The sequence below is a fragment of the Scyliorhinus canicula genome, chromosome 2, assembly GCF_902713615.1.
Source record: "Scyliorhinus canicula chromosome 2, sScyCan1.1, whole genome shotgun sequence".
Lineage (NCBI taxonomy): Eukaryota > Metazoa > Chordata > Chondrichthyes > Carcharhiniformes > Scyliorhinidae > Scyliorhinus > Scyliorhinus canicula.
In genome coordinates, this window is record NC_052147.1 from 29,049,583 (window position 1) to 29,077,268 (window position 27,686).

Below are 27,686 nucleotides of genomic sequence, written 5' to 3' on the forward strand. Positions count from 1 at the left end.
TGGTAGGACAGCAATTGTTAAGTACTCATTTTTTCCGAAGAGTGATCAACAACAGCAATGTTGTCACGCAAAAAATGTCTGCTGGCAGGACAAAACTCATTTAACAAGCCATTTGTTGCTGTAATAGCTGAGGTTGCTGTTCAAACAGGAAGGGATTATTATGCAAGGCTGTTCTTTGCAGTCAGCTTTAAAGTTGCATTAGCAAGAGAAGGCCACCAGGCTCCTTTGTTGTGAATGAACGGTCCCTGATATAACAGGATTCTGGCATACAGAGAAGTGGAGAATATCAGAGAGGAATGAACGAAGAAATACTTTGCTACTACAATGTTTCAAACCCAAGGTTTGTATAACCGTTGAATGCCGATCGTATCGTATGGGGAATTGGCAAAGATGTAAGTTCGTCAAACAACATGGAGGAGTTTGTTAACTTACATGGAACGTAACTCAAGAAAAGTCTATCTGAAGCTGTATGGCGGTGCAGTGGTTAGCACTGCTGCCTCACAGTGCTGGGGATTCAGGTTCGATTCCAGCCTCGGGTGACTGTGTGGAGTTCTCCCCGTGACTGCGTGGGTTTCCTCTGGGTGCTCCAGTTTCCACCCACAGTCCAAAGATGTGCAGGTTCTGTGGATTAGTCATGTGAAATTTTGGGCCGAGGTAGAGGGCTTTTCAGAGGGTCAGTGCAAGCTTGATATTTGATATTATATTTGCAGTCAGTTAAGGTAAAGGGTAAAAAGGGCACGAGATCCCAGACCCGTGTTGTGCTCCTCGTGCTCAATGTGGGAGTTCAGGGACGCGGCCGATGCCCCTGACTCCTTCATGTGCGGGAAGTGTGTCCAGCTGCAGCTTCTGTTAGACCGCATGACAGCTCTGGAGCTGCGGATGGACTCACTTTGGAGCATCCGCTGAGGAGGTCGTGGATAGCACATTCAGTGAGTTGGTCACACCGCAGATTAGGATTGGTGAGGGAGACAGGGAATGGGTGACCAAAAGGCAGAGAAAGAGCAGTGCAGATGTCCCCTTGCGGTCATCTCCCTCCAAAACAGGTATACCGTTTTGGATACTGTTGGGGGGGGATGACTCACCAGGGGAAGGCAGTAGTAGCCAGGCTCATGGCACCGTGGCTGGCTCTGCTGCACAGAAGGGCGGGAAAAAGGGGATTCAATCGTAAGGGGAGTAGACAGGCGTTTCTGTGGTCGAAAACGAGACTCCCGAATGGTATGTTGCCTCCCGGGTGCACTGGTCAGGGATGTCTCAGATCGGCTGCAGGACATACGGAAGGGGGAGGGTGAACAGCCAGTTGTCGTGGTGCATATAGGTAAAAAACGGGATGAGGTCCTACAATCAGAATTTAGGGAGTTAGGAGATAAGTTAAAAAGTAGGACCTCAAAGATAGTAATCTCAGGATTGCTACCAGTGCCACAAAACAGTCAGAGTAGACATTTAAGAATAGTCAGAATGAATATGTGGCTTGTGAGATGGTGCAGGAGGGAGGGGTTCAGATTTTTGGGACATTGGAACCGGTTCTGGGGGCGGTGGGACCATTACAAATCGGATGGTCTACACCTGGGGAGGACTGGAACCAATGTCCTCGGGGGTGCTTTTGCTAACACTGTTGGGGAGGTTTTAAACTAATGCGGCGGGGGATGGGAACCAGATTAGGAAGTTAGAGGTCAGTAATGAAGCAGCAACTAAAGCCAGTAAAGTACTGGATAATAAACTCAATGTGACTAAGGGGAAGAGTAGACAGGGAAGAGATGATGATCGCAAAGGGACAGGTGGTCTGAGGTGCATTTGTTTTAATGCGAGAAGTGTAGCAGGTAAGGCAGATGAATTTAGGGCTTGGATTAGTACCTGGGAATATGATGTTATTGGTATTACTGAGACTTGGTGAGGGATGGGCAAGACTGGCAACTAAATATCCCAGGGTATAGATGCTTCAGGAGGGATAGAGAGGGAGGTAAAAGGGTGGAGGAGTTGCATTACTGGTCAGAGATGATATCACAGCTGTGATTAAAGAGGGCACGATGGAGGATTCGAGCACTGAGGCAATATGGATAGAGCTCAGAAATAGGAAGGATGCAGTAACATTGTTGGGACTATACTATAGGCCTCCCAAAAGCGAGCGTGAAGTAGAGGTACAAATATGTAGGCAGATTATAGAACAATGTAGGAGCAATAGGGTGGTTGTGATGGGAGATTTTAACTTCCCCAACATTGAATGGGACTCATGTAGTGTTGGAGGCGTAGATGGAGCAGAATTTGTAAGGAGCATCCAGGAGAGTTTTTTAGAGCAGTATGTAAATAGTCCAACTCGGGAAGGGGCCATACTGGACCTGGTATTGGGGAATGATCCCGGCCAGGTGGTTGACGTTTCAGTTGGCGATTACTTTGGGAATAGCAATCATAATCCTATAAGTTTTAGAATACTCATGGACAAAGACGAGAGAGGTCCAAAAGGAAGAGTGCTAAATTGGGGAAAGGCCAACTATAACAGAATTCGACAGGAGCTCGGGAATGTGGATTGGGAGCAGCTGTTTAAGGGTAAATCCACATTTGAAATGTGGGAGTCTTTTAAGGAAAGGTTGATTAGAGTGCAGGACAGACATGTTCCTTTGAAAATGAGAGATAGAAATGGCAAGATTAGGGAATCATGGATGACGGGTGGAATTGTGAGACTAGCTAAAATGAAAAAGGAAGCATACATAGGATCGAGGCAACTCAAAACTGATGAAGCTTTGGAGGAATATCCGGAAAGTAGAACGAATCTCAAAAGGGCAATAAAGAGGGCTAAAAGGGGTCATGAAATATCTTTGGCTAACAGGTATAAGGAAAATCCCAAAGCCTTTTATTCGTATATAAAGACAAGAGGGTAACTAGAGAAAGGATTGGCCTACTCAAAGACAAAAGAGGGAATTTATGCGTGGAGTCAGAGGAAATGAGTGAGATTCTTAATGAGTACTTTGCATCGGTATTCACCAAGGAGAGGGACATGATGGATGTTGAGGCTAGGGATGGATGTTTAAATACTCCAGGTCATGTCGGCAGAAGGAAGGGGGAGGTTTTGGGTATTCTAAAAGGCATTAAGGTGGACAAGTCCCCAGGACCGGATGGGATCTATCCCAGGTTACTGAGGGAAGTGAGGGACGAAATAGTTGGGACCTTAACAGATTTCTTTGCAGCATCCTTGAGCATGGGTGAGGTCCCGGAGGACTGGAGAATTGCTAATGTTGTCCCTTTGTTTAAGAAGGGTAGCAGGGATAATCCAGGGAATTATAGACCTGTGAGCTTGACGTCAGTGGTAGGCAAACTATTGGAGATGATACTGAGGGATAGGATCTATTCACATTTGGAAGAAAATAGACTTATCAATGATAGGCAGCATGGTTTTGTGCAGGAAAGGTCATGTCTTACAAACCTAATAGAATTCTTTGAGGAAGTGACAAAAGTTAATTGATGAGGGAAGGGCTGTAGATGTCATATACATGGACTTCAGTAAAGCATTTGATAAAGTTTCCCATGGCAGTTTGATGGAAAAAGTGAAGTTGTATGGAGTTCAGGGTGTACTAGCTAGATGGATAAAAAACTGGCTGGGCAACAGGAGACAGAGAGTAGTGGTGTAAGGGAGTGTCTCAAAATGGAGAAAGGTGACTAGTGGTGTTCCACAGGGATCTGTGCTCGGACCACTGTTGTTTGTGATATACATAAATGATCTGGACGAAGGTATAAGTTGTCTGATGAGCAAGTTTGCAGATGATACTAAGATTGGTGGAGTTGCAGATAGCGAGGCGGACTGTCAGAGAATACAGCAAAATATATATAGATTGGAGAGTTGGGCAGAGAAATGGCAGATGGAGTTCAATCCAGGCAAATGCGAGGTGATGCATTTTGGAAGATCTAACTCAAGAGCAGACTATATGGTCAATGGAAGAGTCCTGGGGAAAATTGATGTACAGAGAGATCTGGGAGTTCAGGTCCATTGTACCCTGAAGGTGGCAAAGCAGGTCGATAGAGTGGTCAAGAAGGCATACAGCATGCTTGCTTTCATCGGACGGGGTATTGAGTACAAGAGTCGGCAGGTCATGTTACAGATGTATCGGACTTTGGCTAGGCCACATTTGGAATACTGCGTGCAGTTCTGGTCGCCACATTACCAGAAGGATGTGGAAGCTTTAGAGAGGGTGCAGAGGAGGTTCACCAGGATGTTGCCTGGTATGGAGGGTGCTAGCTCTGAAGAAAGGTTGAGTAGATTAGGATTGTTTTCATTGGAAAGACGGAGGTTGAGGGGAGACCTGATTGACGTCTACAAAATTATGAGAGGTATGGACAGGGTGGATAGCAACAAGCTTTTTCCAAGAGTGGGGTTGTCAATTACAAGGGGTCACGATTTCAAGATGAGAGGGGAAAAGTTTAAGGGAGATGTGCTTGGAAAGTTTTTTACGCAGAGGGTGGTGGGTGCCTGGAATGCTTTGCCAGTGGAGGTGGTAGAGGCGGGTACGATAGCATCATTTAAGATGCATCTGGACAGATATATGATCGGGTGGGGAACAGAGAGAAGTAGACCTTGGAAAATAGGCAACAGGTTTAGATAAAGGATCTGGATCGGCTCAGGCTGGGAGGGCCGAAGGGCCTGTTCCTGTGCTGTAATTTTCTTTGTTCTTTGAATGGCCTCGTTCTGCAATGATTCTATGTCTGTGGCAGGCACATGTTTAATGGTATTACTTTGGTGAGATTTTCTGGCCTCGCCAGAAGCAGGCATCATGGTGAGCAGGAATAGAAATTTCAGAGTGCAACCAAAAGCCAGTCCTTCCAGGTCGCAATTATCCCCTGCAGAATTTCATGGGGCTCGGGCTGCTTGCTGCACCAAATTGTGAACTGCATTTGCATTCCTTTGCATCGCATGAATGCTCATTAAAAACCGAGCTCATTGGAACCACGTTCCCCACTCCAAATCAAATGGCCATGCCATCATTAGACTGTTGAGGGGCAGGGGCTGTGCCCAGATTCCAGTGATCCCTAAGGCTGTGCGACAGCTGCAAGGGAGGAACTGGTGTTTTGGGGAACCCCAAAATCCAACCCAACCTTTTGGGCACGAAGGGGCTATTTAGAATGGCCAATGCACCCAACCTGCACATCTTTGGACTCTGGGAGGAAAGTGGAGCACCCGGAGGAACCTCATACAGACAGGGGAGAAAGTGCAAACTCCATGCAGACAGTCCCCAAGGCCGCAATTAAACCTGGGTCCCTGGAGCTGTGAGGCAGCAGTGCTATCCACTGTGACACCGTGCCCCAGATTATGCAAATCTATGTGAGATACCCTGGGAGCTTGCACAACTCTCACATCTTGAGTCACTCGTAGGTATCACTTGTCTTTGAAGACCCTCAGCGCATTCAGAGTTGGATTATCGATGATAAGGTCTCCCCCAAAACACATGGCTAATGATGCACATTTGGCGGCCACAGTGTCCTTCAGATGAATAGCCTGGAATTTCCTCCATAGCAACACTGTGGATGTAACTACACCACAGGGAATGCAGCAATTCAGCAAGGCAGCTCACCACCACCTTCACAAGAGCAATTGGGGTTGGCAATAAATGCTGGACTAACTTGTGACTTCCACATCCTGTAAATGAATTTTTAAAAATTTTACAATGCAGCTCATTCCATGTCAAGCTCCTTGACTGAGCAGATACTTGGCATCCTGAACATGCATTTCTAATATTCAGACTGGTTGGGTAGCGCTCTTCAAAATTCTCCCCAGAGGGCGTTCCAGATCATCTTGATTTGCTGCACTCTACATAACCTGGTGCTCCAAAGGAGGGATGAACTGCCAGATGGGGATGTGAAGGAGCTACATCTCTCTCCAGATGAGAGGGATATGTTATTCTCTAAGTCTGAATAAAGATTGTAGACTTCCAGTTAACACAAATACTTTATTCAATGGGTTCGTTCTGTTTCCTGGTATATGTGCAGATGTATATACAGATCACGACATCCCCCCCCCCCTTTTATTTGATATGTTTTCTAGACTGGCCTCAAGAAAACTGTGCATAACAAGTGGTGAGAATATGCAAATCTGCACACTGTGAAATGATAAAAGTAATACAGAAACAATTAACTGTGTTGTGAGTCCATCATGAGAAATGTCCACATTCATCTTATGCATGTGTTGAAGAGTCGTTACAAATCTAGCCGGTCGGGTGCCTTACAGCGTCTGCTGGAGTGACTTAACGGTGGTAGTAGGGATGATGGTTTGATGTCATCAAGAGTACTGTCTGGCGTTGTGTAGCGAGGAACGTCCTGTGGACAAATGGACTCGGTCAAGTCCAGTGTGGGAAAAACTGGCGTTGTAGGTCGAATCTCTAATAGATCCCGGAGGCTATGGCGAAAACGTACTCCCGCAGACAATTTAACAATGTAGGACCGTGGTTCCTCCTGCCTGATCACTGTGGCTGACTCAGACCATCCACCTTCTGGGTCCCTGATTCTGATGGTGTCACCTATTGTCAGTGGCTTGAGTGGGATCGCATGTTGATTGTAGTATAGTTTTTGTTTGGACGATAGTGCTCGCATGTCATCAAGAACCGGTGCGCTGCCGGGGTCTCAAAATTGCTTTGCCGGTAGGGTTGTCTGGATGTCTCTGCCGAAGAGCATTTCCGCTGGCGACAGTCCTGAGCTCAATGGGGTTGCTCGGTACGATAACAGAGCCAGGTTGATGTCGGAACGTGACTCAGTTGCCTTGCTGATGAGTCATTTAATGATGTGGACACCTTTTTCCCCTGTTCCATTTGATTGTGGGTAGTGATTCTGTGTCACACCGTTGTCTGACCTCAACTTTTTCCTGTGTTTGTGGTATTGAATCTGTATGTCATCCTTCGTGAAAGCTGTTTTGCTTGTTTGTTCTGGAGCAGATGTGAATTTGTGAGATTCTTTATCATGCCATGGCACGTTTGTCGTCTTGTCATTGTTTTGCAGTGTGCTGTGGCATTGTCCTTCATGTACAGAGTTGTACCATGTTGTTTCATTGTTGTTGTTTCTGTCTTTGTTGTTTTCGTTGTCATTCTTGTTGTTGTTTCTCTTGCTGTTCTTTTTGTCGCGCTTGTTGATTCTGTTTTAGTTGTTTGTCTTGTCGAGCTTGTTGTTTCTGGGATGCTTCTTGTTGCTTTTGTTGTTCTTGTTGCGCTGCATGTTGTTTTTCTTATAGCTGTTGTTGTTCTTGTTGTTTTCGTTGTCATTCTTGTTGTTGTTTCTCTTGCTGTTCTTTTTGTCGCGCTTGTTGATTCTGTTTTAGTTGTTTTTCTTGTCGAGCTTGTTGTTTCTGCTGTGCTTCCTGCGGTTTTTGTTGTTCTTGTTGCGCTCAATGAGTGTGCCATGTGGATGATTTGAGTCATTGTCACAGTTATTGGTGTCAGTGTCCTTTGTGGTCTCTGCTACATTGAGCGTTTCTTCTTGAGAATTGTGAGAATGATCTGATGTTGCATTGATGTTGGTGACATCAGTCATTTGTGGTGGATTTGATTCCTCTTCTTTGCTTACTTGGTACTCCTCTTCTAGAGTCATTTCTGGTTCACTTGAATCATCATTGATTTCTAGGTGCTCCTCTTTTGGAGTCATTTTAGGTTAATTTGAATCATCTGTGATCTTGTTGTGCTCCTTTTCTGGAGTCAAAATCTTCAGGATTTCTATTGACGTGGTCTCTCTGGACTCATGGGTGGCCGTCCTCTGATTATTGAGTGCTTCTGTGCAGACGAGCTGAGATATGTCAGTCTCGCTGTGATCCTGCACATCCTGTATGGTAATTGTGATTTCTTCGTCACTTGTCTCACGTACAGTTGGTAGACATTCAGTGTCTTCTTCTGGTGGCTCAAATAAGCTTGATAGATCTTCATGGTCTTGTACATGCATGACGTTCGCTATGGAGTATTTGCTTGCTTCTATTTATGAGTCTGTCACCGAGCTGTCTGTTGGTGGCATGCGTCACTCTCTTTGTGGAGGCTTGCGTCGCTCTCTTTGTGGAGGATTGTGTCGCTCTCTTTGTGGAGTCTTTCCTTGCACTCTCTGTGGAGTCCTTCAGCGCTCTCTCTGTGGAGTTTGTCATTGCTCTCTCTGTGGAGTCCTTCATCGTTCTCTCGGTGGAGTCCTTCATCACTCTCTTTGTGGAGTTGTGCAGTGTTCTTGCTGTAGAGTCGATCTATGCTCTCTCAACGGAGTCGTTCTGTGCTCTCTGTGTGGCATCGTCTTCGTCTTGGGTATTGCTGTCAACCAATGTACTGACGATCTGCCATGGCGCCATGGAATTGGATTCATCTACCATGAGAAGAGTCGTATTGAGCTTTTCAACCGTGTTGCTGATGCTGTGATCAGGATCTCCGAATAACTCAGCCATGTCTGAGCAGTATTGTGTGTATTGTTCGATAGACAAATCATCGCTTTTTGTTTAGGAGTTGTGATCATTCTCTTCATGTTCAATGAACAAATCATCTTCTTGTGTGGAGACTGGGACCCTTCGTGGTGTGTGGACCACTCTCTGTTTCTTGGCGTCAGGCCGCAGCATAATCCTGCACTCATGAGTCGGGATGTCATATATGCTGGGCTGAAGATTCCCCATTCCGAAGAACTCATTGTCGGGGTCTTCATGGTACAACACCTCCAGTTGCGGTTGGGACTTGGTACTGGGGTAGCTCAGTGTCATCTCCCAAGATGAAATCTTCATCTGAGTCGTAGTCTACAAGGACCATATCATCTTCTAGGGCGGTGCTAACTGCTTGTTCCAGGGTGTTGTGAAAGTTATTTTCAACTGCTGGTGTAAGTTCGGGCATTGTTCTGTCTTATGAGGCAAGAAAATTGGGTTTTCTGCTTTAAATTTCTTTTTGTTCATTTTCGTGCATTTCCCTTTTAAGTGGATGTGGTCCTGGTCCTCTGACATGATTTTAAAAAAATTTAGAGTACCCAATTAATTTTTTCCAATTAAGGGGCAATTTAGTGTAGCCAATCCACCTACCCCGCACATCTTTGGGTTGTGGGGGCAAAACCCACGTAAACACGGGGAGAATGTGCAAACTCCACATGGACAGTGACCCAGAGCCGGGATCGAACCTGGGACCTCGGCGCTGTGAGGCTGTAGGGCTAACCGACTGCGCTACCGTGCTGCCCTGGTCCTCTGACATCATGACGCTCATGACGTCATGCGTAAGACTCGATTGTCCATGGGCACACTGAGTTTCCTGTACTGTGCGCTCTTTTCGCAACTGAGCATGTGCGGCTCCTTTCTTAAGATGGCTGCCGCTCAGAACCTCCGTCTTCCTCCGATTCAACCCTGCCTCCTCACTCATGGTGAGTGTTCACGCCATTTTTACCAATTTTGTTTTCTAAATTAAAATTCTGTGTTTGTAGAGACTCAAAGTACTGATTTTGTTTTTGTTCATAAGCACGGCATTTTTGTATAGCGATTTCTAGAGTTAGATATTTATTTTGTGAAAGTTCTTCCCTCAAATTTTTATCAGGTAGTCCAGAAATTAATTGATGCATTATCACAGTGTCTCTGAAATCAGCATAATCACAGCCTTGTGGTATTAACTTGAGATTTGTAATAAAATCAGAGATGGGCCCTCCGTTTCTCTGACAAGAGTTAAATCTTTCCAGCATCTCACCAGACCGACTGTTACAGCGTTCATCATATTTTTTGAGTATAATGTCTACTTTGGTGTTGTCCTCACCTTCTAAGTAATTAAAGCAATTATAGATTTCTCTAGCTTCATGCCATCCTGTTGAGAGTAGTAGGGCTATTTTTGTTGTGCAGAGGCAGTGCTTAAATCATTAGCTGTGATAAATATTTGGAACAGCTGTTCAAACATTTTCTAGTTATAACTTAAATTACCGGTTGTTTCCAGCTGCCATGGAGTTCCAACAAGTTCCATCGAATCAGGTAGTCGTCGAGGATCCATTTTCTGCGAAGTCTTCCACAGTCGAATATCCGGTTTAAGTTTGTCTTCTCTTGCTGGTGTCTAGCTAGCTTTCCGAAATCACTCCTGGTATCAAATGTTATCCTCTAAGTCTGAGTAAAGATTGTAGACTTCCAGTTAACACAAATACTTTATTCAGTGGGTCTGTTCTGTTTCCGGAGCTTAACTAGATATAATACAGTCAAGAGGTATGACCAGTGAAACTAAGGTAAACTGCCTCTGCTGAGCTGTCTCTGTCTGCTGCTGCTCACTAGCCTTGTGCTTCTGAAAGACGCGGATCCTCCCTTGGGCTGGACGCTTCATACCCGTCTCTGATGCTGCCCTCTAGTGATGCTGTGGTTGTTACATCTGTCTGCAGTCCATGGTGTATGTGCAGATATATGTACATATGTACAGATCACTATAAGGGACATCGAAAAGCATGAGCTTGATGAAGGTGAGGTCAGTCCAGCCCCAGCGAAAGGGGCTATAGCATGGGCCAGATACAGAAGATATGCCCTTATGACCCTTATAGCCACAAGATTCCAAGACAATGATGACGAGCATCTCATACAAGACTCTTTCACCTGTGCTCTCTTTACAGGCTTGACATAATAACCTTCTTTGCTATCCTCAGCATCTCAGAATGAGTCTTGCGTGACACTGGTCTCATCCCTGGAAGGCTAGGCGGCCTATGTGTCCATTCTGTTCGGGATAGGAACTCCACCAGTGCAAACTGTGAAGAAATTAGACATGGTGCAGTCTGTTCAAGCATTGTCCCAACATTTCATTGCCTATGGCAACCTTCAAGAGGCAGGAGCAGCACTGCAGACCCCAGAACACTCATTGCAGTGTGCGTGGAGTGTTGCAAGGCACCTCGAGGAAGCCAATCATCAGTCGCTGGTTCTCGTATGAACACTTGAGGATTGGTCTGAAACTGAATTACAACATCTCTCCACAGGCCACCCCTCCTGCGACAATAATGTTCAGGCCTCATCCTCATACAGAACCTGCAGCATGAGATCATTCTTTAAGACTTTGTGATCTGTCACTCCCACTCATGATGTGGAGATGCCGGCATTGGACTGGGGTGAGCACAGTAAGAAGTCTTACAACACCAGGTTAAAGTCCAACAGGTTTATTTCAAACACTAGCTTTCGGAGCACTGCTCCTTCCTCAGGTGAATAAAGAGTTATGTTCCAGAAACATATCTGTACACAAATTCAAAGATGGCAGACAATGCTTAGAATGCGAGCATTTGCAGGTAATCAAGTCTTTACAGATCCAGAGATAGGGGTAACCCCAGGTTAAAGAGGTGTGAATTGTCTCAAGCCAGGACAGTTGGTAGGATTTTCGTCGTCCAGTACTTTCCTGGAGCGAAGAAACTATGACATCTTCTTCGCAGCCTTCAACACATCATCGATGAAGATGAACATCTTGCCAAGGTCATCCCCACTACTTGCCTTCAAACAACCGTGCAACCTCAAACAAACCATTGTTTGCAGCAATCCACCCAGCATTCAGAACAGCGACCACGACACCACGCAACCCTGCCATGGCAACCTCTGCAAGACGTGCCAGATCATCGACATGGATACTACCATTACACGTGAGAACATCATCCACCAGGTACACTGTACATACTCGTGCTACTCGGCCAACGTTGTCTACCTCATACTCTGCAGGAAAGGATGTCTCGGAGCATGGTTCATTGGCGAGACCATGCAGACGCTGCGACAACGTATGAACGGGCATCACGAGACAATCGCCAGGCAGGAATGTTCCCTTCCAGTTAGGGAACACTTCAGCAGTCAGGGGCATTCAGTCTCTGATCTCCGGGTAAGCGTTCTCCAAGGTGGCCTTCAGGACGCTTGACAACGCAGAATCGCCGAGCAGAAACTTATAGCTAAGTTCCGCACAAATGAGTGCGGCCTCAACCGGGACCTGGGATTCATGTTGCATTACATTCATCCCCACCATCTGGCCTGGGCTTGAAAAATCCTACCAACTGTCCTGGCTTGAGACAACTCACACCTCTTTAACCTAGGGTTACCCCTATCTCTGGATCTGTAAAAACTTGATTACCTGCAAATGCTCGCATTCTAAGCATTGTCTGGCATCTTTGAATTTGTGTATATATATGTTTCTGGAACATATCTCTTTATTCACCTGAGGAAGGAGCAGTGCTCCGAAAGCTCGTGTTTGAAACAAACCTGTTGGACTTTAACCTGGTGTTGTAAGACTTCTTACTGTACTCCCACTCATGGATGCAAGCCTGTGAGCCAGGTCACATTTGTGTGCAGAGAGAGCTTCAGCAGTACCAACGTCTGATCATTGACAAGCACTTATGACCCAGCCTATGTACGGAGATTTCCAAGTTCATGTCCAGCAATGCCTTGACATCTGGGTGGGAGGTGGCCCAGTAAAACTTGGCACAGCATTTTGGCATTACTGAATAACTTTTTGATAATGAAGCACACTCATTAGATGTACTGGTGCTTCATTTTGATTCCATTTCAGACCTTAAAATTTTCATTCCGGAAGTTTCAGATACACACAAGGAAGTCTGGGACAGTGCTAGCACTATCAGGATCCAATAACCATGGCGATTGCCCTTTGGAGAGCTAGCTCAGGGATTCTGTCAAACCACACTAACCAGAGCTTCAGATGCAAGCCAGCATCCTCCCATTTGCTAGGCCGGCATGAGGACGCTATACACCTCTAATCTCACATAGCCGTGGTCGTCCAGCAGACATTTCAGGAGTCACTAACTGCTCGGTCGGTCCATAGTTCTGTTATGGTGGAGAATGGAAACTACCATCAGGCTGATGTCTAACTGTACACAAATCCTGATGTCATACTATAGGCCGTCTTTTGCAGCTAAGGCCCCTGACTAGTACTTGAAAGCTACAACCTAGCCTGAGAGACATTACATGGAGTTAAATGCAAATTACTGCGGATGTAAGTCTAAGAGATGCATTGCCCAACCACCATGTTGATAAAGAAAGAGGGTTTGTTCATGTCACTGCTGTGGACAGAAAAGCAACTCACCAAACTGTGAGCATGCAAGAAACCATAGACATGAGCACACTTGGAAGATAAGTGAGGAGGAGGACATCCGTTTCACTTGGATGAGCTTGTGCATTGCATCAGATAGAAGAGCCATTCACTCGGTGCGACCTTCTGATAAGTAAAGTATATTTACAGATGTGAAAAGTATTATTATATACAGTGTGTGAACACGCGTGCCACCATTGTGCTCTCAGTATTTCTTACTTTTTCTAAGCTTACCATTACACCGAGACGCATCCCCGACATTCACAGCAGAAATGCAGGCAGTCTGCTGACTGCTGCACCCTGTTGTTTGTGATGAATTTGGTGGGTGTCCTCTGGAGGTGCGAGGCGTGGAGGTCCCTCGCCTGCTTTGGGTCTCCGGCTGAAGGCAAGTGCACCGTTCTCAGACCAAGCGGTTGGAGTTTCTGGGGTCACAAGCACAGGGGACTTGGAACAGCTAGACAGCCCAGGAGAGTCCTGGATGCATTGATCCGGTGTGTCCAGCTGATGCTCCACCTCCCTGTGGGTGCCCGGGACCCACCCTGACGCCTTGAAGGGAAAAGGCCCCGAAGGGGAGATTGAGGTGCTCTGTACCATTCGTGCATAGCCACTGATGGATCCCAGTCATGACTATAGCGGTGGTGTATAGGTCTGATTGTATATTAGGCCCAAACTACTGGACAAGGGTCTCCACGGTGGAGACCATCCTTCCAACGATGGCCTCGGTGCACTGGCTGGTGCCATGACATCAGACAGAATATGGGTGGACTCCTCCATCACCCATTCTAACTACTGATGGCCTCTGACAAATCTGCCTGCAGTACTCCTGCTTATCTTTGAAGCACCAACACCTCTTTGAGGACCAATTCCAGAGGCTCGTCATTGGGCTTCAGTTCAGTAGAAGCCTGGCTTCCATCAGTCCTCTGAGGGTTGGTGACCTTGACTGTTACTGTCGCCACCTGTTACAGAACCGCACCTGTACTGTGTTTGCCCGATAGTGATCATAAGGCTTCTCTAAAATTATATCCCATCGAGGTGTGTATGTCTACGCTGGTGGAGGGTGCAGGTGAACACAGTGATAGTTTGTCATCTAGTGGGTCCTAAGGATCCTAACCCAAGGTAGTCTGGGGGCCAGGGCAAACGGACTGGCTGGTGATGTTCCTTCTCCTTATCTTGGCAGTGGCTGTAATAGAGGGAAGGGTTCATTAGCGATTGGCTGGATAGTCACCTATATTAAAGAACACTCACCATTTTGGCAGGTGGGATAGAACTTTGCTGGCCTTTTGGGAGATGCCGATTTCACCTTTGGCACAAAAATGCTCCCCGTCCTTGCCAGCCAGCTATGCTGCCTGTTCCTGAAAGTCCCCCCCCCCGCCCCCCCCCCCCCCCCCCCCCCCCCCCGGCCCTCTCCTGCCTGAGATCTGTCCAGATGTCGTGGGTGACCTTTTCCTGCATAAAGGCAGATGGCCAGACTGAGTGGGATGAATGCCGAAGCAGATGATAACCATGCCTGCCTGATGTGTGTGCTGAGTGGACCAAAATAAGGGCTGGAGATGTAATTTGTACAAGATGCCACAAGAGATAAAGATGTAAAGGTTTGTGTGAGAAATTCTGTGATGATGCCCCTTGTGCTGGTAGTGTATAAGATCCCTGTGGGCCATAAACCCTGTGAATGTCTGATGGACATGTGAGAGTTGAGAGTGTGGGGAAGTTTGACTTACCCTGGTGGAGCGATTGAGATCATTCATCCTCTTCCTCCACTGGGGAGTAGTACTTTTCTGAGGTCCACAGGCACTGGCTGCACTGGCAACATTCTCCCAAGCCTTAGTAATGAGGTTGGTGGACCTCCAGTTCCTATCATCGGGACAAAGTTCCTCCCGCTGGTCTTTGACTGCCTGGAAGAGAGTCAGCAGTCACTTGTTGCTGAACTTTGGGGCAAATGGTTTGGCTCTTCTTGGGTCCATTTAGACACATCCTGGGCTGCAGAGTGAATGCGTGTAGAGAGGACATTTAAATATGGTGCCCTGAAATACAACCCAATGCAATAATGGCCGGGCAGAAGAAATTGCAGCCTGCCCCGCCATGAGATATGATGAACTACTCATTTATGCATACATAAAAAAGTGAAAAGCAGATGATCTGCAACGGCAACCTGCCCCGCCAGTCAGCAGGAAAGGCGCCAACTTTCCCATCCCTACCACTCTTATTAAACCAACAATGTATAATGAGTAATGGCTATCTTCCCAAAGCCTGCAGATTATAAATAGATGTGGACATTGTCCTTTCCCCTGTAGTCCGAGGCACTCCTTAAAATAAAAATCCATACCCACACAGAATTTTAAAATGAATGTGTTTTTAAAATAAAAATGCCATTTGTAGCCAATTTTCAAAGAAGCAGTTCTATAATGGACTTTAGAAATTATATATTACCACCAATAATGTAGCAAATATTCAGATTTGTGTGTTTTATTATTAAGGTTGATGGTGGTCCCTCTGGGTGACCAAGGTCTCTTACATCAACATGACACCAAAACTGCTTGGCCACAACACCAAAGTGCAAACATATTTCAACAATTATCCTCTAGTCTAGGTCTTGAGTAGTGTTAGAATACCTCCTGAAGTGGCCCTCTGATCAATTTGGGATGAGTGCAGAGCTTAATCCCAGTACAGGGTAAATCAAGGTTTATTTATTCAATTATTTTTCATTATTTCATTGGATGTGAGTGTCGCTGGGAAGGTAAGTGTTTATTGCCAATCCCTAATTGCCCTTGAGAATGTGGTGATGAGATGGCTTCTTGAAATGCTGCAGGCCATCTGTAAGGGATGGGGAGAGATGTGAAATTGTTTTCTCCCTGTTTTCACCTCTCAGCTGACTGCAACAAGATGTATTTTAGTGAGGGCATGTTTTAACGCCTTGAATGCTACCACGTTAAAGAACAGACACAAACAAAAGAAAGAATATTCCCATGATACTACAAACATTCACTCCCCAAACATACAGACACCCACATACAAGAAATGATAATTTCTCGTGATGTAGCATGCACTTGGATTACTAGAAGAGTAAAACAGTACCAGGTCACCTTTTGACAGTCCTTTCCTGAGATGGCTTTCTTTTTGAGGCAGGATTCTTTCTTTTTGCTGGGCAAGATCTCTCCCTCTTGGGTGCTGGTCCCAGACTACATTTCTGGGTTGCCCTTGTGGATTAACATGATATCAGCTCCCTTTCCAGCCTGTGTTAGTCATGCGATGACAGGATTGATATATTCCATTAAACAATGGGATGAAGCTCGTGAAGCTGACAGAATATTTGGAAATGTTTGATATTCCATCAACATTTCAGCTTTGATCATCTTCACTGAATTATACGATTTAAAACTGAATCTTCATGGAGCTGGCAGCTTCAGCAGCCATTGTCATTTTAAATCTCTTCCATTGAGATAGTGCGAGGTGGTCAATTAACACCTGGGAAGTCTTTTGCATGTTATGTAACTTACCAGAGATATGTGGTCATGTCCATCTGCCTGTACAGAAGCCACAAAAGAGGTCACCTGACTTTCTGGAGTCCAGTTTGTGAAAGTTCAGTGTCCATATTTCACATTACTTTCTTTTAAAATTTAGACTCCCAATTAATTTATTACAATTAAGGGGCAATTTAGCGTGGCCAATCCACCTGCCCTGCACATCTTTGGTTGTGGGGGCGAAACCCACGCGAACACAGGGAGAACGGGCAAACTCCACACGGACAGTGACCCAGAGCCGGGATTGAACCTGGGACCTCGGCACGTGAGGCAGCACGGCTAACCCACTGCACCACCGTGCTACTCTTCACATTGCTTTCTAAAAGAAAAATGACCATCTGCCAATACGTTTTACGGGCATATGACATGATTGTAAAAGTGCATCCACAGTGCTGTTGGGAAGAGTGTTCCAAAATGTTGGCCCAGGGACACTGAAGGGGTGATGATTTAGTTCCAAGTCAGGATGTTTGTGGATTAGAAGGGAGCTTGCAGGTGGTGGTGTGCCCATACACCCTTTGCCTTTGTCCCTCTAGATGGTGGAGGTCATCATTTTAGAAGGTGTTGTCAAAGGACGCTCGCTGAGTTGCTGCAGTGCATGGTATTCACTGCAGACACTGTGTGTCAATGGTGGAGGGAGTGCATGTTTAAAGATGAGGCGTTGATCAAGTGGGCTGCCTTGACCTAGATGGTGTTGAGCTTCTTGTGTATTGCTGGCAATTGGGAGAGTATCCCATCGCGCTCCTGAAGCATTCACAGATTTTCGCAGTAACTTCATTGCAGTGTTAATGTAAGCATACTTGTGACACTAATAAAGATTATTATTATATGCATTGTAGATGGTGGACTCGCATCAGGGAGTCACAAAATGAGTTACTTTCTGAAGAATGCCCTTCCTCGGACCTGCTCTTGGAGCCACAGTATTTATATGGCTGGTTCAGCTAAGATTCTGGTCAATGATAACCATCAGAATGTTGCTATTAGGGCACTCAATGATGGTAATACCATTGAAAATCAAAGGGAGGTGGCTAGATTTTCTCTTGTTGGAGATAATTATTGTCTGTCACTTGTGTGCTACGAATGTTACTTGCCACTCTTCTGCCCAAGCCTGGATGTTGTGCATTTCTTGTTGATAAACTGCTTGAATATCAAATTGGAAAACAATCTATATTAATGATATTAGTTAAGAATCTGGGTGCATTGTCGCCAAATTTGGTGATGACACAAAGATGTGTAGGAAAGCAAGTTGTGAGGACACAAATAGTTTGCAAAGGGATAAAGATAGGTTAAATCAGTGGGCAACAATTTGGCACATGGAATATAATGTGGAAAAGGTGGTGTTGTCCACTTTGGTGGGAAGAATAGAACGCTGCGGTGCATCTTGTAGCCATCGTGCGTTTTGATGGAGATTCTTTAACACATGCAGAGTTCATCATGGAAGACCAAAAATTGCCCCATTTTCTAGCTGTAAGCTAATAAATACTTTATACAAATTTATCAAAGCATCTATGCTCTTGTTTTCTTTTCTAATAAACCCCAAATGCTTTTGTCCTTTTTTAAACACTATCTGCTTGCAGTAAAATAATTCTGTATTTGAATCCATAGTTTGCAACTGTCAGCATTGTCCATACTACATTTCCTTTATCTATCCAATCAATCACATCTTAAATCTGTTAAACGCAACTTTTGTATTATAGATTTTTCCTCATTTCTGATTACCCCGTATATATTGTTTTGCAATATTAATGTGCCCCAAATCAAAGTCAATTTAGTTTTTGGTTCTTTATTTATTTCGTACCATTAAATCCAATAACTCTTTAAACAAACTTTACAATCTGAGGGCAAAATTCACAAACAGCTCAGCTAGTCCTTATATTCTTTGTTGTACACCACTCAGATTCAGTTTGTGGAGCTGAGGGGGGGGGGGGGGGGGGGCGAGATTTACACTCTGCAATATTAAGAGACAAAAGTTTATTATGAAAATGCATGATAAACTAATGTATAATTATGTGGGAGTGAGCGAAGGCTGTAAGCCTGACTAATTATGTGGGAGTGAATTGAAGGTTATAAACCAATCTTAAGAGTTGAGATTAAAAAAAGTGCACATGCAGATAAATAAATCCAGACAATGTTGGAAAACCACAGATAACTGTTCTCGCCTGAAGTAAACATCAGGACATGATTGTAACTTTCACAGGCAAAATCTCTCTGTAAAATGAGGAAAGTATCTCTTTTTAACTCGAGATGAGGGCAGTCCTTTCTTGTGTTTATTTTAGACCCAGAATCCAAGTGATGATCACGATTCAGTCTCATATTCCTCCTTTTATGTAATACCACTGCAAACCTCCCAAACTTCAAGCTCAAGGGACAAAGATTTCATTCTCTCGGACTGTGGGGTTGCTCAGCGACAGGAACCGTCGCAGGGCCAGGTAGGTACTGCAGCTTCGCCGGGGTGCCGAGAGATGGCGATGTCGCGGGCGCCTGGGCGCCCGGAGAGCCTCGGGTGCCGCTCATCTTGGCCAATCGCGGTGGCGGGCTGGCAGATGCAGGGACAAAGACCGGGTTCATCAGCAACCGAGCTCTCGATTGGTCGGACGGTTGGAGAGCGGCGCCCAATGGGCTGGCGGTTTGGAGGGCCGTGTGTCGGGGAGGAGAGAGAGATATGTGATGGGGAGGGGGTTAGGAGAGAAGAGAGTGGGGAGGGCCGAAGGGGTAGCTGAGGTGGGTGGGTGCTGAGGGAGGGTGCCGGCTTGGAGAAGGGGTCCGGTCCGGGCCTGGCTGAGGCGGACCCCTGGGGCGAGTGACGGGACAGACAGACAGACAGACAGGGAGGGAACTGGAAGGGCAGAGGTCTGCGGCTCAACCCTACAAAACTTGGATGGAAGGAGCGGCGGCGAAAGTTCAGGTAAAGGCAGCGGCGCCGGCTGAGGAGGGAGTCAGGCCCCCGGGGGCGGGGTGGAGAGGGAGAGGGAGAGAGGGAGAGGGAGGGAGCGAGGGGAGGGAGGGGAGGGATGGATGATGATGGGCAGCTCCCCCTACGGACTGCACTCTCGTCAGTCGTGTGTATGTGTCTGGGTGGGGGTCGATGGCTGGGGGACATTTCTAATTATTTGCAGCCCCCAGAATTTGTGCGGCGAGTTGGGACACTTTCACATTCCGTGGAGAACCCTCCTCCTCCTAAATCCTGATTTTGGGGGGACTGGTGCTCCCGACATTTCGCCAAATGCGTTCACTTTCCTATATGGGGTTAAAGGGAAAGCAAAGGACAATTTTAAGACAGAACCGAATATGCAACTGGTCGCTGACCGCGTCCCTCTCTCTTCTCTTCTCCCCCCCCCCCCCCCCCCCCCCCCCTTCTCCCTTCTCCCTTCTCCCCACACACTCAATACATACGTTTCACTGCCAGTGACAGCTTTCTGTAGCATGTAGGCTGCAACTGAGTAATAAGCATTAGTCATTTTTCACTGGGTGAGTTATGCCAATGTTGGGCGTTATTTTTTTCTGGCATTCTCTATCCTCCCCTAATTTCTCCCCCTCTCATCGTCCCATGAGATGATGTGTTTTCTTCTTGGGCACAGGGCATGTATTCGTGTTGATATAATCACTAGAAAAGGCTGCAGATGAGATCTAGTAATTGGTTGAACGGTATGTTTGGGAATTAAAAAGGCAATGATGTTGATATTCCGATGGATTCATTTGTTTCTGAGAAACTTGGCATTTGTTCAAGTTTATAGTTGTCCTTTGGCTCGGAGAGGTTATTAATAATGCTATGCTTGTGTTGCCATGGCATGGTGTCACCATAGTTAGCACTGCTGCCTCACAACACTGGGGACCCAGGTTTGATTCCAGCCTTGGGTGATTGTATGGTGTTTGCATATTCTCCCCTTGTCTGCATGGGTTTCCTCTGGGTGCTCTGGTTTCCTCCCGCATTCCAAACATGTGTCGGTTAGGTGGTTTGGCCATGATCAATGTGTGGGGTTATGGGTATGTGGCTTGTGATTTGGCCTGGAAGGAGTACTTTTTCAGAGGTCAGTCCAGACTCGATGGGCCGCATGGCCTCCTTTTGCACTGTAGGGATTCCAGGATTAGAATTCTATGATTTAAATGGTTTTGCTTTATTACGCAATTATAAATGACCCAGTAAGTTCAAAAAATGTGAACTTCAATTGTTGGGATGTCTAAATCAGGGCAATGGTGGTCTTTGTGTTTATTCAGGGTGCTAGTACAGTTTATCATTTGTGAAATGCTTGCTTGTCCTCTGATTTTCAGCTTACAATAGATGTATTCTTCCAATATGAAGAACCAGAGCAACATCTAGCTATTAAAATTAATATTTAAATTGCATATCAAACTGAATGTTCCAAGAGTGCCATATCCTGCATTGTTATAGCACTCAATTGGTTATTCATCGTGTATTAGCTTAAGTAGTCGCTAAGCTATTTGATTGCATGGTAACAGTCGAGTTCTTTTCCTGTGATCATCTGCCATATATGTCAGTGTATTTTTCATCAAGGGACTATAGGATAGTGAACAGGAATGGAAGCTCTTAAGCAGTACTTGGGCCAAATGTAGAACTGAGCCGTTTGAGATAATTTAATACTTAACAGGGATCTTTTTGGTGTGCGTACTTCAATGCTACATTATGCAGGTTTGGCAATGTATTTAAGTGTTTGGGACGATTTAAAAATATTAAATCTCTTCAAGTCGCATGTCATTCTCTGTCATGAGTGTGTGCAGTCGATCATTTCTCGGGTGTCAGCTCTTGCCAATTTGCAAAAGCCTTAATCAGGTATGTGAGAATATTCCGATATGACTCACCACCACCCCCTTTTTGCTTTTTGCTGACAGAGAAATGCATGCATGATGGCGATTAGGAACTTGAGTGAGTAATTCTCGGGAGGCAGTAGTGTGTGTATTTATGGGTGTGTATTTTTTTATGTGTGTATATTGCTTTCTGTTTACAATCCTTTTACAATTTTAGTCATGCTTTGTCAACATTTACAATTTTAAAGTGCTTTGTCAATGCATTATTTTTGCTCTGTTGGTTGTCAAAATATAATTATGTATTCTGTCCATTAGGTGGCTTTGCAACAGAGAAAAGGGCTATTTGGCCCATCATGTCTCTGTCAGCTCTTTGAAAGAGCTACCCAATAGGTCCCATTCCACTCACCTTTCTTATAGTCCTGCAATTTATTTCCCATCAATAACTTATCCAATTCAATTTAGCATAGCCAATCCACCTACCCTGTCCATCTTTTTGGGTTGTGGGAGTGACACCCACGCAGATAGGGAGAGAATATGCAAACCCCACATGGGCAGTGACCCAGGGCCGGGATATTAACCACTGCGTCACCATGCCGCCTCCGTGTAAAGCTTATTTAAGCAGGTTACAATTAGTGTTATTTAATAATCATTATCTTTATTACTGTCACAAGTAGGCTTACATTAATACTGCAATGAAGTTACTGTGAAAATCCCCCAGTCGCCACACTCAAGTGCCTGATTGGGTACATTGAGGGAGAATTCAGAATGTCCAATTCACCTAACAGCATATCTTTCGAGACTTGTGGGAGGAAACTGGAGCCCCTGGAGGAAACCCACGCAGACAAAGGGAGAACGTGCAGACTCTACACAGATAGTGACCCAAGCGGGAATCGAACCTGGGACCCTGGCACTGTGAAGCAACATGCTAACCACTGTGCTACCATGCCGCCCACAAAGTTTAAAAAAAAAAAAAAAATTTTTTTATTATGGTTTTGTAGAATTTTCAGAATAAAACAGTTGTAACCATAATAACAAAACAAACTAGAGTGAACATTAACATAGTGCAAAAAGAGAATATGCAATAACAATTAAATAGACATTACCCCATGTGACCCAGTCTTCCCACACTATCCCAATGAAGCACTCGCGCCCCCCCCCCCCCAAAACTCCCACGGATTACTGCTGCTGCTGACATTTTAATTTTCCCCGAGAAAGTCGACGAATGGCTGCCACCTCCGAGAAAACCTTAGCATAGACCCTCTTAAAGCAAACTTTATTTTCTCGAGGCTGAGAAACCCAGCCATGTCGGTAACCCAAGTCTCTACACTCGGGGGCTTCGAGTCCCTCCACATTAATAAAATCCGTTTCCAGGCTACGAGGGAGGCAAAGGCCAAGACGTCGGCCTCTTTCGCCCCACTGAACTCCCGGGTCTTCTGTACTCTGCACCACCTGTGTGTTAAGCACCTTGGACTTTGCCCTCGTGAACCGTTGCCAGAACACTCTAAGCTCCGGGCATGTCCAAAACATGTGGACATGGTTTCCAGGGATGCCCTTGCACCTCATACAACTGTCTTCTACCCCACAAAACTTGCTCATTCTCGCTGCTGTCAGTGGACCACCTTAAATTGAATTAGACTGACCCTGGCACGTGATGAGGAGGAATTAACGCTGCCCAGGACCTCTGCCCACAGACCCGCTTCCAACTTCTCACCTAGTTCCTCCTCCCACTTGCCCTTGAGCTCCTCCACCGGGGTTTCCTCCGCCTCCTGTAGTTCCTGGTAGATATCCGACACCCTCCCCTCCCCCACCCAGGTGCCGGAGACCACCCTGTCCTGTATCCTCAGTGGCGGCAGTGTCGGAAAGGCCATTACCTGTTTTTTCAGGAAGGCTCGTACTCTCAGATATTTAAAGGCGTTTCCTGGCGGCAGATTAAATTTGTCCTCTAGCGCCTTCAAACTGGGAAAGCATCTGTCTATGAACAGATCTCCCATCCAGAACAGATCTGCCCATATCCAGCAGAGGGCAGCAGAGCAGAGCTACTGATCAGCTGTTCTGGGAAAATTTGCATACGTGCAGTGCGGTCAGCCTAATTTGAAGGTGTGCCTGCGAAGGAGACCCAAGGAGTTTGAGTGAAGGCAAGCATCCAGCAGAGCAGAGCTACTGATCAGCTGTTCTGGGGAAATTTGCATACGTGCAGTGCGGTCAGCCTAATTTGAAGGTGGTTTGTGGAGGGGCTGTTGTCAAGTGACAGTTAAACCCGAAACACTTAGTCAGTGTTTCCCACCCTACCTCCTCCTCTAACCAACCCCCCCCCAACGGTCGTTGGGAAGCGGGAGCAGGGGCCTGTCGTGAAGGTGAGTGAGTGCCTTTAAATTTGCTTACCTTTCAGCGGGAGCCGGGTTTGAGGGAATATCAGGTAAGCTCTTCCTTTATTTTTCTTTTTCTTGTTTTTTTTAAATCTAGAGGTGATGTCAGGGAAGGCAGTACAATGCTCCTCCTGCAGAATGTTTGAGGTGAGGGATGCCGTCAGTGTCCCTGCTGATTTCATCTGTGGGAAGTGCACCCAACTCTAGCTCCTCAAAAACCGTGTTAGGGACCTGGAGCTTGAGCTGGATGAACTTCGGATCATTCGGGAGGCAGAGGGGGTCATAGATAGGAGCTTCAGGGAAGTAGTTACACCAAAGACTGGAGATAGATGGGTAACTGTAAGAGGGACTGGGAAGAAGCAGTCAGTGCAGGGACCCCCTGCGGTCGTTCCCCTGAGTAACAAGTATACCGTTTTGAATACTTGTGGGGGGAACGACTTACCAGGGGTAAGCCATGGGGTACGGGCCTCTGGCACGGAGTCTGTCCCTGTTGCTCAGAAGGGAAGGGGGGAAAGGAGTAGAACATTAGTAATTGGGGACTCAATAGTCAGGGGCACAGATAGGAGATTTTGTGGGAGCGAGAGAGACTCACGTTTGGTATGTTGCCTCCAAGGTGCAAGGGTACGTGATGTCTCGGATCGTGTTTTCCGGGTCCTTAAGGGGGAGGCGGAGCAGCCCCAAGTCGTAGTCCACATTGGCACTAACGACATAGGTAGGAAAGGGGACAAGGATGTCAGGCAGGCTTTTAGGGAGCTAGGATGGAAGCTCAGAGCGAGAACAAACAGAGTTGTTATCTCTGGGTTGTTGCCCATGCCACGTGATAGTGAGATGAGGAATAGGGAGAGAGCAATTAAACACGTGGTTACAGGGATGGTGCAGGCGGGAGGGATTCAGATTTCTGGATAACTGGGGCTCTTTCTGGGGAAGGTGGGACCTCTATAGACAGGATGGTCTACATCTGATCCTGAGGGACACCAATATCCTGGGGGGGAGATTTGTTAGTGCTCTTTGGGGGGGTTTAAACTAATTCAGCAGGGGCATGGGAACCTGGATTGTAGTTTTGGGGTACGGGAGATTGAGAGTATAGAGGTCAGGAGCACAGATTTGACTTCGCAGGAGGGTGCCAGTGTTCAGGTAGGTGGTTTGAAGTGTGTCTACTTCAATGCCAGGAGTATACGAAATAAGGTAGGGGAACTGGCAGCATGGGTTGGTACTTGGGACTTCGATGTTGTGGCCATTTCAGAGACATGGATAGAGCAGGGACAGGAATGGTTGTTGCAGGTTCCGGGGTTTAGGTGTTTAGTAAGCTCAGAGAAGGGGGCAAAAGAGGGGGAGGTGTGGCGCTGCTAGTCAAGGACAGTATTACGGTGGCGGAAAGGATGCTAGATGGGGACTCTTCTTCCGAGGTAGTATGGGCTGAGGTTAGAAACAGGAAAGGAGAGGTCACCCTGTTGGGAGTTTTCTATAGGCCACCTAATAGTTCTAGGGATGTAGAGGAAAGGATGGCGAAGATGATTCTGGAAAAGAGCGAAAGTAACAGGGTAGTTGTTATGGGAGACTTTAACTTTCCAAATATTGACTGGAAAAGATATAGTTCGAATACATTAGATGGGTCGTTCTTTGTACAATGCGTGCAGGAGGGTTTCCTGACACAATATGTTGACAGGCCAACAAGAGGCGAGGTCACATTGGATTTGGTTTTGGGTAATGAACCAGGCCAGGTGTTAGATCTGGAGGTAGGTGAACACTTTGGAAACAGTGACCACAATTCGGTGACCTTTACGTTAGTGATGGAAAGGGATAAGTATACCCCGCAGGGCAAGAGTTATAGCTGGGGGAAGGGCAATTATGATGCCATTAGACATGACTTAGGATGTGTAGGTTGGAGAAGTAGGCTGCAAGGGTTGGGCACACTGGATATGTGGAGCTTGTTCAAGGAACAGCTATTGCATGTTCTTGATAAGTACGTACCAGTCAGGCAGGGAGGAAGGGGTCGAGCGAGGGAACCGTGGTTTACCAAAGAAGTGGAATCTCTTGTTAAGAGGAAGAAGGAGGCCTATGTGAAGATGAGGCGTGAAATTTCAGTTGGGGCGCTTGATAGTTACAAGGAAGCGAGGAAGGATCTAAAGAGAGAGCTAAGATGAGCAAGGAGGGGACATGAGAAGTCTTTGGCAGGTAGGATCAAGGAAAACCCAAAAGCTTTCTATAGGTATGTCAGGAATAAAAGAATGACTAGGGTAAGAGTAGGGCCAGTCAAGGACAGTGGTGGGAAGTTGTGTGTGGAGGCTGAGGAGATAAGCGAGATACTAAATGAATACTTTTCGTCAGCATTCGCTCAGGAAAAAGATAATGTTGTGGAGGAGAATGCTGAGACCCAGGCTATTAGAATAGATGGCATTGAGGTGCGTAGGGAAGAAGTGTTGGCAATTCTGGACAAGGTGAAAATAGATAAGTCCCCGGGGCCTGATGGGATTTATCCTAGGATTCTCTGGGAAGCCAGGGAAGAGATTGCTGAGCCTTTGGCTTTGATTTTTATGTCATCATTGGCTACAGGAATAGTGCCAGAGGACTGGAGGATAGCAAATGTGGTCCCTTTGTTCAAGAAGGGGAGTAGAGATGACCCCGGTAACTATAGGCCGGTGAGCCTCACGTCTGTTGTGGGTAAAGTCTTGGAGAGGATTATAAGAGATACGATTTATAATCATCTAGAGAGGAATAATATGATTAGGGATATTCAGCATGCTTTTGTGAAGGGTAGGTCATGCCTCACAAACCTTATCGAGTTCTTTGAGAAGGTGACTGAACAGGTAGACGAGGGTAGAGCAGTTGATGTGGTGTATATGGATTTCAGTAAAGCATTTGATAAGGTTCCCCATGGTCGTCTATTGCAGAAAATACGGAGGCTGGGGATTTAGGGTGATTTAGAGATGTGGATCAGAAATTGGCTAGTTGAAAGAAGACAGAGGGTGGTGGTTGATGGCAAATGTTCAGAATGGAGTTCAGTTACGAGTGGCGTACCACAAGGATCTGTTCTGGGGCCGTTGCTGTTTGTCATTTTTATAAATGACCTAGAGGAGGGCACAGAAGGTTGGGTGAGTAAATTTGCAGACGACACTAAAGTCAGTGGAGTTGTAGACAGTGTGGAAGGATGTTGCAGGTTACAGAGAGACATAGATAAGCTGCAGAGCTGGGCTGAGAGGTGGCAAATGGAGTTTAATGTAGAGAAGTGTGAGGTGATTCACTTTGGAAAGAATAACAGGAATGCGGAATATTTGGCTAATGGTAAAATTCTTAGCAGTGTGGATGAGCAGAGGGATCTTGGTGTCCATGTACATAGATCCCTGAAAGTTGCCACCCAGGTTGATAGGGTTGTGAAGAAGGCCTATGGTGTGTTGGCCTTTATTGGTAGAGGGATTGCGTTCCGGAGCCATGAGGTCATGTTGCAGCTGTACAAAACTCTGGTACGGCCGCATTTGGAGTATTGCGTACAGTTCTGGTTGCCTCATTATAGGAAGGACGTGGAAGCTTTGGAACGGGTGCAGAGGAGATTTACCAGGATGTTGCCTGGTATGGAGGGAAAATCTTATGAGGAAAGGCTGATGGACTTGAGGTTATTCTCGTTAGAGAGAAGAAGGTTAAGAGGTGACTTAATAGAGGCATACAAAATGATCAGAGGGTTAGATAGGGTGGACAGTGAGAGCCTTCTCCCGCGGATGGAGGTTGCTAGCACGAGGGGACATAGCCTTAAATTGAGGGGTAATAGATATAGGACAGATGTCAGAGGTAGGTTTTTTACGCAAAGAGTGGTGAAGCCGTGGAATGCCCTACCTGCAACAGTAGTGAACTCGCCAACATTGAGGGCATTTAAAAGTTTATTGGATAAGCATATGGATGATAATGGCATAGTGTAGGTTAGATGGCCTTTAGTTTTTGACTTCCCATGTCGGTGCAACATCGTGGGCCGAAGGGCCTGTACTGCGCTGTATCGTTCTATGTTCTATATCCTTCTGATGCCTGCCCTCTGCCAGCTCTGGAACCCACAATCC

At 46.1% G+C, this 27,686-nt stretch overlaps 1 protein-coding gene across 1 annotated transcript in view; it reads left to right on the top strand.

The window, feature by feature from the left end:
* The first annotated feature begins 19,207 nt into the window (after positions 1 to 19,207).
* btbd7 (BTB (POZ) domain containing 7) overlaps positions 19,208 to 27,686 on the top strand; it is a 73,638-nt gene continuing 65,159 nt past the window's right edge. The window contains exon 1 of the mRNA XM_038775058.1: positions 19,208 to 19,415. The gene's annotated coding sequence lies outside the window, so the exon portion shown is untranslated. The remainder of the gene's footprint in view (positions 19,416 to 27,686) is intronic.